The sequence below is a fragment of the Parasteatoda tepidariorum genome, chromosome 9 (assembly GCF_043381705.1).
Source record: "Parasteatoda tepidariorum isolate YZ-2023 chromosome 9, CAS_Ptep_4.0, whole genome shotgun sequence".
Taxonomy (NCBI): domain Eukaryota; kingdom Metazoa; phylum Arthropoda; class Arachnida; order Araneae; family Theridiidae; genus Parasteatoda; species Parasteatoda tepidariorum.
This window is the reverse complement of record NC_092212.1, coordinates 66,055,966-66,067,560: the sequence shown is the minus strand read 5'-3', so window position 1 is coordinate 66,067,560 and position 11,595 is coordinate 66,055,966.

The window sequence follows — 11,595 nt, the reverse complement described above, 5'->3', positions numbered from 1 at the left end:
GAAAAAAATCTCTCACATTTGACGATTCAGCGAACTTTGGCCGTATTTTGTTAATTTTAAGAATCTTTTCCTCGTGAAATCAGGTGACGAAACGCTTGACGGAATGCGAACTCTCGCATATATGGCGAAAATGTTTCCTCAATTACGGAACTTCATCGTAATGCATTGAGGGAGATTGTTAGCTAGAATTTGGAAACAAGAAGGAAGACTAGATGATCGAAAATAAAAGTGACCATAAAGCAGACAGATGCAAGGTGGTCAAGTAATTAGCCTCAAATCAGCGAGATCCCAGGTTCAAATCCCACTTCGTGTAATTTAATTTTTCTGTTCTGTCTTTCATGGGTTGTTCGGGCGACATAGATCAACCTATATGGTTCCCACGATAAAGTGATTACTAGAAAAGTTAGATATATAATTTGCTACGAGTTTTTTTTTCCGGAATAAAATAAAATAATCAAATACTTCTTTAATTTTGACGAAATCAACGATAGTTATTTCGTCTCGAAATTTTTGCTCGGAGGATAATACCAGGAAACGGTTTCGTCAAAAACAATAAAAGTTTCGTGAAATTTGAGCATAAATTTTTTACGGTGTATTGATATTCAAAGATAATCTAAAAATACTTTGCTGCCATTTGTATTTCTGACAGTAAAAACTAACTTAATCAATATATATATGTGTGTATTTATATTGGTTCTTATGGACCTTAAAAGTTTAGAAAAGTCATGACGAATATTGACACATTAATAGATCAAATTATCGCCGCATATTATATTTGAATATTTATTGCTCTGCTTTCTCCTAAAGATTCTTAAAGAGGCTTCTTTTTCTGAAACACAACTTTATACTCAAATTTTCGAACATTAAATGAAAAAGAAAGAATTTCTAAAAAATCAAATGACTATCATTTAATTACTTTAATAGCCCATCGTGAAGTCGCTAAAGAAACTAGCAATTAATCTGTTCATTTCAATGGTTTTAACCATTACGTTACGAAGAAAGTAAGATAATACTAATTTCTCTTAAAGAATAATGTAACAAAAGAATGGAACTAATTAATTGTTATTTTCATTTTATGCTCATTACTCTTTGTGTAATTTGCTACATTATGAGAACACAAAAAGATTCCCATTGTATGAAATGCAATCAAATCCAACTTATTACATATCCTGATGATTTTTATAAAAGTTTAAAAGAAAATGGTTAAAGACAATTTTACAAAAAAACCTTCGAATAATTTTTACCCCGATCCCTACGCATACTTAGCAAATCAACTAGAGTTTTACAGATTGGAAAATGGATACGTGCACAAAAAAGAACCATTATTCCATTCAAATCCTATAATGAGGAAAAGATCCGGTGGGACAAGGGCAGGGTGAAAAAAAATGGTTCCCGACTCCTGATAGCTTCTCCTCCATTGATGAAGAATTGATAGTTAATCAATAAAAACTCCCTTAAGAGCCCCAAAAAGGCAAGCGACTTCAGTCTCAAACTGTTGATAACCGATGTCTTAATGCCATACCGAGGTTTTGAACTTCTTTCCATTGTCTAACCGCACGGTCACAGTTACATGTAACCCTCTTAATCGTTATTAAGGGTGGCTGCTCTTTGCCACCGCTCCCCGGGAAAAACACTTTTTTTATTTGGGACACGGAGAAAAAATAGACGACTTATGACTATTGATTGAGTAGCTATCAGAGAAGCGCATAAAACCTGTGAAAAGAGGGTGGATTTTTCGCAGTTGATTAACCACGTTGGTGTCATACCATTACCTCTATTGATATGAAAGAGGAGGATCTTGAGGGAGACACCCAGATCTATTTTTTTTTTTTCACACTTCGTTTTTTTTCTTCAACTTTTTATTTTTTTTCTGCTGGCGGTAAAGTGAGGAATCATTCTCGGAGTTATTCTTCAGAAGAGGTTTAGATTTCATGTTCCTAAGATGGAATTTCACTTACTGAGCAAGTGGATATTCGAAAATTACAAATTTTATTGACGATTTCGTAATGTGAAAAAAATCGTTTTAAAGTTTAATTTAGAAATGAAGTGAAGAAACTTAAGATTTTCATTATCGTTTGATCCTCGTGGATAAAAAAATTTTTTACGATTTGTACATTGAAAAAGTTGATCGTGTGACCAGTGACTTTTATCTAAAAATTTTAAGCAGTATTTTTTTTAATTTTAAAACATTTCGCTTAATAAATCTAGAGAATTTATGCAAAAACTTTAGCATAGTATAAGCGCAAGAACTTTTACCGATTGCATTAATTTCATATTTAAAAATTTCTAATAAGTTATTCCACATCATTTTAAAGTGTATGTAAAGGCATTTTAAATTGACGAATTTTTTTTTCCTTTTACATACTAGTTAAGGAAAATATTGTTGAAACTTAATTTTTCTATACTGAATTTTCATTTCAAAATAGTAAAATTTATGTTTTAAAATTAATACACAATATTTTTTAGAGATTAGAACAGTGATAATTTTTGAAAACAAAAATATTTTGGTATGAAATTGATGGAAAACGATACAAAAATATTGTAAAATATTAAAATAGAATACAAATATGTTCCTAAAGTTTGATTTCTAGTCAAATTATACATGTTCCTACATTCATTAAAATTGCTACCAGAGATATTTAAGAACAAAACGTTTTTTTTAAAACGATCGGTTAGATAATATAACTGACGTATCTATGTTCCTAGAGCAAATATATTTGAAAAAGGTTTGAAGCGTTCCTCCAAGTTACTTCACCTATTAGTAATTATTAAATTTTAACAGACTTTAAGAAAATACTACTTTGGTATACCGTTCCCCAGTACTTAAAAAAAGAATATTTACTATTGATGCTAACTAGAAGTATGAAAATTTTGCTGTAATACGAATTAAAAACTGATTTAACTCATTCCAAATGTTGGAAAATATGTTCCCAAAATTGGATAACATTCTATGCTTGGATCGTAAAAGAGAAACCAGGAAAGCTTCATTTTTAATTAGGGATATCTTAGACGAAGGTAAGAAAAATTTTGTAATCTTTATTTTAACAGAAATTATACAGGTTTTATAAATTTTGAAAAAATAGCTGGTTACGAAAAAAAAAACAAGTATACCAAACAAAAAGAAAATATATTTATGAGTACCATTGCATTTTATTTTTTAAAGGGAAATGTTAGAATGGGAATTCTAGCTCGTCCTATACCTAAACGTTAAAGTGGTTTCTTAAAAATGGATATTTCTACAAATATTACAGTAAATTTATTACCACTTTTATAAATTTCTATTATATGTGTGTACTTTGTTTGAAAGAATTAATTATTACACTTCTTCACATTATTTCTAAAAAAGCTAAAATGAGTTAAAATAAAAGATACTATTTTATATTAGCTTTGTTTCTTTTATTTAGAGATGTACCGTTTACTTATATTTTACCGGCTTCGAGTACCCAGGGAAAATCGAATCTTTTACTCAGTGGGTTTCATATACCTGATAAAAATTTTATTTTTATTCTGTCGTTTCCGGGTACCCGGATAAAAAAAAAGTATCAAAAAATACTTTACGAGATATGAATTCGAAAGAAATTTACTACGCACCTCTAAAAAGTTTAAAAAAAAGTTTCCAATAAAAATTTTGAATGATTGTTTGGTTGTAAAAGGATTAATGTAAAATTTTTAATGAAGTTAAGACATTTGCTGATAGTAGGCTTAATAAATAATTTTTCATTTGCTTTATAAAATTTTCAATACCATTTATTAATGTAGTTTCTTTTAAACTTAGGATATTTTAAAAATAATTTAATTAAATAAGGGTATATTAAATGAAAATTGCATACCCATGTACCATGTAATACCCATATAAACTTTGTCTGAAGGAGAAAAAACATTTTTAACGACTATTATTCTACTTTATTTCTATGAATGTCAAAATTAACTTTATTAAAAGATACTATTTTACTTCACCTTTATTTTTTTTAACTATAGACTCAAAATATTCCGGTTTTGAATACCTGGAGAAAATTGTAACTTTATCTATCCGGTACCTGCAAAAATTTTGCATTTTATCCAGCCGGTACCCGAAATCGCAAAACAACTTACAAATCGAGAAATTTTCTATCAAAAAACATCTTACAAGATACAGTTCAAAAGAAATTTGTTACGCGTATGGTTAAATTTAAACGTGTTTTTAGTTTTAGTTTTTCAAAACTAAATTTAAAAAGAAATTTTGAATGACTTTTCGAATGTAAAATGATTAACGTAAAACTTTGCAATAAAGTGAAGACATCTAGGCTTAATAAATATTTTCAACCACATTTATTAATGTAGCTTCTTTTAAATGTAGTATATTTTAAAAATCACTTAGTAAAATAACGGTATATTAAAGGAATTTTTTTAACAATTAGAATTTAATTTTTAATCAACCAATACCTATAAATATAATTTTATTATAATATAATAATAAATATAATATAATTTTTAATCAACCTATAACTATAAATGCCATTTACGTGCATTGAGATCTACCTCAGAAAAATCTCTGAATAAAAAATTTTATCTTAATAAATTGTATCCTAGAACCAGGGTTGAAAAAAAAATCACATAGTTGTTTTGCTGTCCTTAATGTTAAGATTCTATCACCATATCCTAATAAATTTTAACCCCCAAAAGATAAATCATTACCTTTAAATAATATATTTTCCAATTTCTGATTTTATATTTATTGAAATATCGTAAAAATTTAGTTAACATAGTTTTCAGCATTAGATTTCAGAATTTGTGAATCCTTCTAATCAGGAAACTCTTTTTATTGAACATATTTCTCAGAAACAAAAACGTATCTATCTCTTCAAGGTTAGTAACATAGTTTTCAACATTAGATTTCATAATTTGCGAAACCTTTCTAATCAGAATATTCTTTTTATTGAACATATTTCTCAGAAACAAAAACGTGTTTATCTTTTCAGTGTTAGTAACATAGTTTTCAGTATTAGATTTCAGAATTTGTGTATCCTTCTAATCATCAAACAACTCTTTATATTGAACATATTCAGATTGTTATATTCAGATGCAAAAACGTGTCTATCTTTTCAATGTTAGTAGCATAGTTTTCAGTATTAGCAATATTAGATTTCAAAAATTTTGTATCCTTCTAATCATCAAACAACTCTTCATATTGAACATATTCAGATTGTTATATTCAGATGCAAAAACGTGTCTATCTTTTCAATGTTAGTATAGTTTTCAGTATTAGATTTCAGAATTTGTGTATCCTTCTAACCATCAAACAACTCTTTATATTGAACATATTCAGATTATTATATTCAGATGCAAAAACGTGTCTATCTTTTCAATGTTAGTAACATAGTTTTCAGTATTAGATTTCAGAATTTGAGTATCCTTCTAATCATCAAACAACTCTTTATATAGAACATATTCAGATTGTTATATTCAGATGCAAAAACGTGTCTATCTTTTCAATGTTAGTAGCATAGTTTTCAGTATTAGCAGTATTAGATTTCAAAAATTGTGTATCCTTCTAATCATCAAACAACTTTTCATATTGAACATATTCAGATTGTTATATAGATGCAAAAACGTGTATATCTTTTCAATGTTAGTAACATAGTTTTCAGTATTAGATTTCAGAATTTGTGTATCCTTCTAATCATGAAACAACTCTTTATATTGAACATATTCAGATTGTTATATTCAGATGCAAAAACATGTCTATCTTTTCAATGTTTGTAACATAGTTTTCAGTATTAGATTTCAGAATTTGTGTATCCTTCAAATCATCAAGCAACTCTCTATATTGAACATATTCAGATTGTTATATTCAGATGCAAAAACGTGTCTATCTTTTCAATGTTAGTAACATAGTTTTCAGCATTAGATGTCAGAAGTTTTGCATCCCTAATCATCAGACAACTCTTTTTAATGAACATATTTCTCACAAACAAAAACGTGTTTATTTTTCCACGGTTATTTTTCCTCGGCAAAGTTACGAAATACCTTGTATATGAAGAAAAAAAATTATTATTCTATATATAATTTTCTCTCGAGTATTTCTTTTAAACAAGAAAATGAGATAAATCTTCAAAAATTTGCTAGTTTTAATCTCATATGATTGATTACCGCATTTTTCAACGCCATTTTTTGAAATTTTCGGCACACGTTCCATTATAGTAAGCAGCTTAATGTTCTTATTGAAGTATTGCAGTACAGTAATAAACTATTTTGTTGTAGTTCAATGTTTCCCAACTTGTGTTCCACGTGTAACTGTTTCAGTTGCTTAACTATTAGTCCAATTATTAAGTATTCGAATTATTAACTCCAATTATTAAATTTAATTCGAAAGTATTTTTGAGAAACAACGGGAGTTAGAGAAATTAAATATTGGGTTAGCAGCAAATTTTCCCTCTCTTTTTTTAAATTTGTTCTTTTTTCAGGTCATAACATGTTTTTGGCATAATGCCTTAGTTCTCAACGAGGGCGCTACCGTCTCCCTAGGAACGCTAGGACTTACTGGAGAATTTGTAGAACTTACAGAAAACTATTTTGAAAATCGTGTGCACATAAAAATTAATTATAGCGTTTGTTTTGTATTGCAAAACCTATACATCTTAAGCTTTGCATACGTTAAATTCTATAAACAATTATTTATTTAACAATTTATTGAGAAAAGTGTTACTGACCAATTATAGTGAAGATAACACTTTGTTTTTGCTCTGCACTAAAACTAAAAACTTTGAAGTTTTCTTTTTTCTTCTTTTTTTTTTTTAGTTTTTAAAAATGAAATTCAGATATTTTTTTAAAGTTTTTAAAGAATTATTTTGATTTTTCATCATCATTTATTCATCATAATGCATAACTCACGTTAAGGATTTCAAATTATTAGCCAGTAAATTAGTCAAATATCGAAGGTATTCGTCAATTTTTGAAGGTCTTCGCAAAATGCAAATCTTAACAATTTTTATGATAATTTTTTCCCATAAAAAGCTATTTCACTATAGTTTGTTTCAGGCTTATATTATTGGGACCCAATTCTAATTGGTTATGCGGCTCATCTACTGAAAATTACTGTAATCAAATAAAAAATACAGATTTGTTTAGAAAAATTTATTTTGAGGATCGAGTTAAATATATTTTTTTCTTTCCAGTGGAAAAAAATTATTCGCTAATATTTTCGCCAAAGCACAATTTTATTCGCCAAATCAATGATTTTATCGCATTTGGCGAGGTGGCGAATGCCTATTAAAAGTTTTAAATGCCAAAGCCCATATCTCCCCGTTTTATGGATAAAAACGTTGTTTATGGATGTGCCCTCATGATCAAATTTATTAATAAGTGAAACATTTCCATACTTGAATACTTTTCATCAAAAAACGATAAGCGTATCATATTTGCGTATTTTCATTAGACACTTCATTTAAATTAGAAAGTGGCTGCTCAATATTTATTTGAAGCATCTAAAAATTTCCAAGCTTTGAACTATACTTTCTTCTAACTATCATTCAAATGGCACTAAATTTTATCATGCTGTATGTTAGATTAACTTTTTCTGCAAAATATTGCCGAAACAGTTAGATTTCAAATTCATATACACGAAACGTAATTTTTTGTAGCAGTCACTTAAGAATTCTGTAGTATTAACTCAAGGTTGAAAGTTCCTGTGATATTCGTATGAAATTAAAATTTGTATTCCACTTCCGTGTAAACACTTTGTACAATACATTGGGTACAATAACAGTTGTTATACTCTTTAATTTAACACACATTTAAAAAAAAATCAAATTTAAGTTTTTAAAGTTTCTGCACGCGAAGTCGAGCACTTTACGGTAGAACAGTTTAACGAGGACCAATACCGCACACCCTCGGTCCCTAAGCAGACTGATCCAAGTGGTCACCCACCCGCACACTGACCGCAGCCAGTGATGCTGGACTTCGGTGATCTGCTGGGAACCGTGTCTTAATATACCAGGCTCATCCCTATATACGAGGCGCATCCAGAAAGCAAGTTTCCCTATTTATTTTTTTTTAAACTCCTACTTTCAGGAACATATTTATTGGCAACAAGTACAGCAATGTTTCAGCTACTTTTTAACATAGCCACTGCCAGAATTGAGACACTTGTCGTATTGTGGGATCAACTTTTGTATCCCTCTGACGTAAAACTCTGCACCTGTGAATGGAACCACATGGTGTGAATGGACCACAGTAACGGTCACAGTAAACGCTGACCGTTACTGTGAAACACTGCCGAAATTTCAAAGTGCCATTCAAAACAAGAGGCGTGGAATGCTTACTGCAGGTGCTGTGCTCCTCCTCGTCGACATACGGCTCGACGCACAGCAGCTGTTTTGATGAAATGTGGCTCGGAGTTGTTTGATCATCCACCCTACAGCCCTGATCTTGCTCCCAACGATTTTCACGTTTTCTTGCACCTCAAGAAATTCCTGTCCTCCGGTGAGCATTTTAGCAACGACGAAGACCTCAAGACGTCTGTCACACGCTGGTTCCATTTACAGGCGGCAGAGTTCTACGACAGAGGGATACAAAAGTTGATTCCACGATACGACAAGTGTCTCAATTCTGGTGGTGGCTATGTTGAAAAACAGCTGAAATATTGCTGTACTTGTTGCCAATAAATAAGTTCCTGAAAGTAGGAGTTTAAAAAGAAGAAAAAAAATAGGGAAACTTGCTTTCTGGATGAGCCTCGTATATTTATACATCTTGTTCAAAATTTCAATCATTAATAAAATACTTTTTATTCATTCAGTCAAGTTCAAATATATATTTTTAAACTTGTAGTGAATGACACTTGATGTTAATACAGTTTTTTCAAATATTAATTCATTAATTACATTTAATTAAGTAATTTAGTTTTATATGGGAGACATTTTTTTTAATTATTTAATAAAAAGTAACTAAAATAAAATTTTTCTTTGTTGACTTTAGTACGAATTGACTTTAAAATTATTTTTTTAATATTACTTGTTTCTAAAAGCATTATGTATTTCTACAGTAAGAATTAAATTATAACTGTCTAAACTGATGCTTAAGAAGTTTGACTTTTAACTAAATGTATCGGAAACATTGAAGGATCTCACTTGTAAACAATTATGTTCATAATTTTTTTAGACATGTAAAGAATATGTAGTTTAATATTTAAGGTCATTGATAATAATAATTAATAATTAATCGATTAATTTAAATAAATAGATAATGCATAGAATTAATTTTCAAGCTAACACCTAAAAGTTTTACTTTAGAAGCTACTTTAATAAAAAATTAGCTTAATATAAAATTATCAGTAAAAACTTTAATGAAATAACGAAGTGCTTATAGTGAAATAGTAATATGTATGTAATAAAATCACGATGTAATGTAAATCATAACAAAAATGCTAAAGAATTAAAACAAATTCTATAGTTTAATAAATTTTTGATTAAGACTTTTAACACACAGGGAGGTGTTTTTTGATATTATGTTATATTTTATAACCGGTGTTGAACAGGTGACTCAATTCTGAGTTTACGACTATCAATCTTCAATTCCGCAGCTTTGTAACTTTGAACCCAACCCAGAAGACAAGGAATCTCCTGAATCAAGCCTGGGGAGAAACTAGCCTTCGAGGAGGACTTTTTGATGGAGCTAATTAGCATTTGCGTTATATGGAGAGGAAGACCACGAAATCCTCCCTGCAAAGCCTGACTGCAAAGGGACTCTAACCACTGATCCGTCTACCACTGAGGATATTTTACGTCAGCACTGTGATCGGTGCCCGCCGGATGCGGATTTCGTATCGACAAGCCATTGCTGGGATTCGAACCCGATTCCCCTCAATGGAAGGCGGACTCTCTATCCCCTGAGCCATCACGGATCTGATAAAACATTAATAAAAACAAAAAATTAATAAAAAAAATTATTAATACACACCTCAGAGATGAATCTAGTTCTTAGCACTCATTGAAGTTTAATGAAGAACTATTAGATAAAATTTTGCTCGGAAGTTCAAGTCAATTAACATATAAAAAAAATTGGCAGAGAAAAATTATAGCTTTTCACATATTAGACTTTTAAAAAAATCGTAAAAAAAGAAAAAACTGAGATAACTTAGTAGCCAATGCAATACATTATTATTGAATGAAATAAATGAAACAACTTTTCAAACTGATATTTTTTTTAAAAGTTTAAGAACTGAAAAAATTTAAAACTTAACTTATTTCTAAATTTATAAGAAATTCGAGAGCTCAATTGAAACTGATAAATACCGCACAGATGATAAATATATATATTGTTTACATTCTGAGTACTTTTTTATGAAAGCGGATATTTTTTCCGTTAATAATCACTTTGATTTTTTTTTAATAAATTATAATTAAATTTGGTTATTAAATTTAGTTTGGTTACTTGGATTTTAAAATTTCAAATATTTCGGAGAAATTTTTTTTTTTAATATTTATGCAAGTGCTTGATCTTCGAGTGCGGGGATTTCAAATATGAAATGAGTTTTGTTCCAATTGAATTTTAGTTTAATTTGGTTTTTATTTGAATGTACAAGTTTATAAAGAAGTTCATACACATGCATATGCACTCGCCTGCACCTTCGAAAGTAACTCTTAAAAAAGCCCATGATCTTAACATATTGAATCATAAATTGCAATGTACTGATTACAGATATGAAATCAGTGGCGCGAAAATTTATAAGAATTTTTAAAAAAATCTCACGCAACGCAAAAGCAAATTTTCCTCAATGTAATTTATAACCCTAGGCTTATAAAGAATTTAATTAAATTGCAACTACTTTTTTTACTTTTTCTATGTTTCTGAAGATGAACTTCCAAAACAATTCGGACATGAAAAGAGGAACTCATTTTTAAATTTTTTTTTTGGCTAGTTTATATTTTAATGAATTATTCTTTGTTTCATAAATCGGATTTAAAGTTATTTTTTATTCCGCCACACGTAAATGATTCAAAAGTTCATATGAAAAACTACTTTGTTCCCGTTCTCTCGTGGTGAATGCTGGCGAAATTACAGTTGGCGATATTTTCACGTGGCTGCTATCAAATCTGCAATCGGTTTCGCTTTAAAAGCTACAATTTTTTTTCAATGATGATATATATCTCCATGATAATGATACATATATATATATATATATATATATCAAAATGCTTTTAAAATGCCTTATAACATTTATTAAGTTTTACAATTTTATCGAAAATAAATACCGTGATTTCTATAAAATTTTGCGATTATGCATCAGAATAGCTATCTTTTTTCAGGTCCACCTTTGCTTGATCACTTTTTTTTCCTTTCCTAAGAAACTCGAAGTGCGGGGCAAAAGCATTTAACCCTACAACTCTTCATAAATTTATGATAACTTATGAAAATTTGGTTTTAATTCAAAACTGTCATACAAATTACATTAAAACAGCTTTACAAAAATAAATAATGTCAGATAAAAATTCAAAGATTCTATAATCTTGGAGAATCAAAAATAATTTATTAATTTATTTAAATTTCCTTTTTAAAGGAGATTTAAAAAAAAAAAAAAAAAAAAAAAAAAAAAAAAAAAAAAAAAAAAAAAAAAAAAAA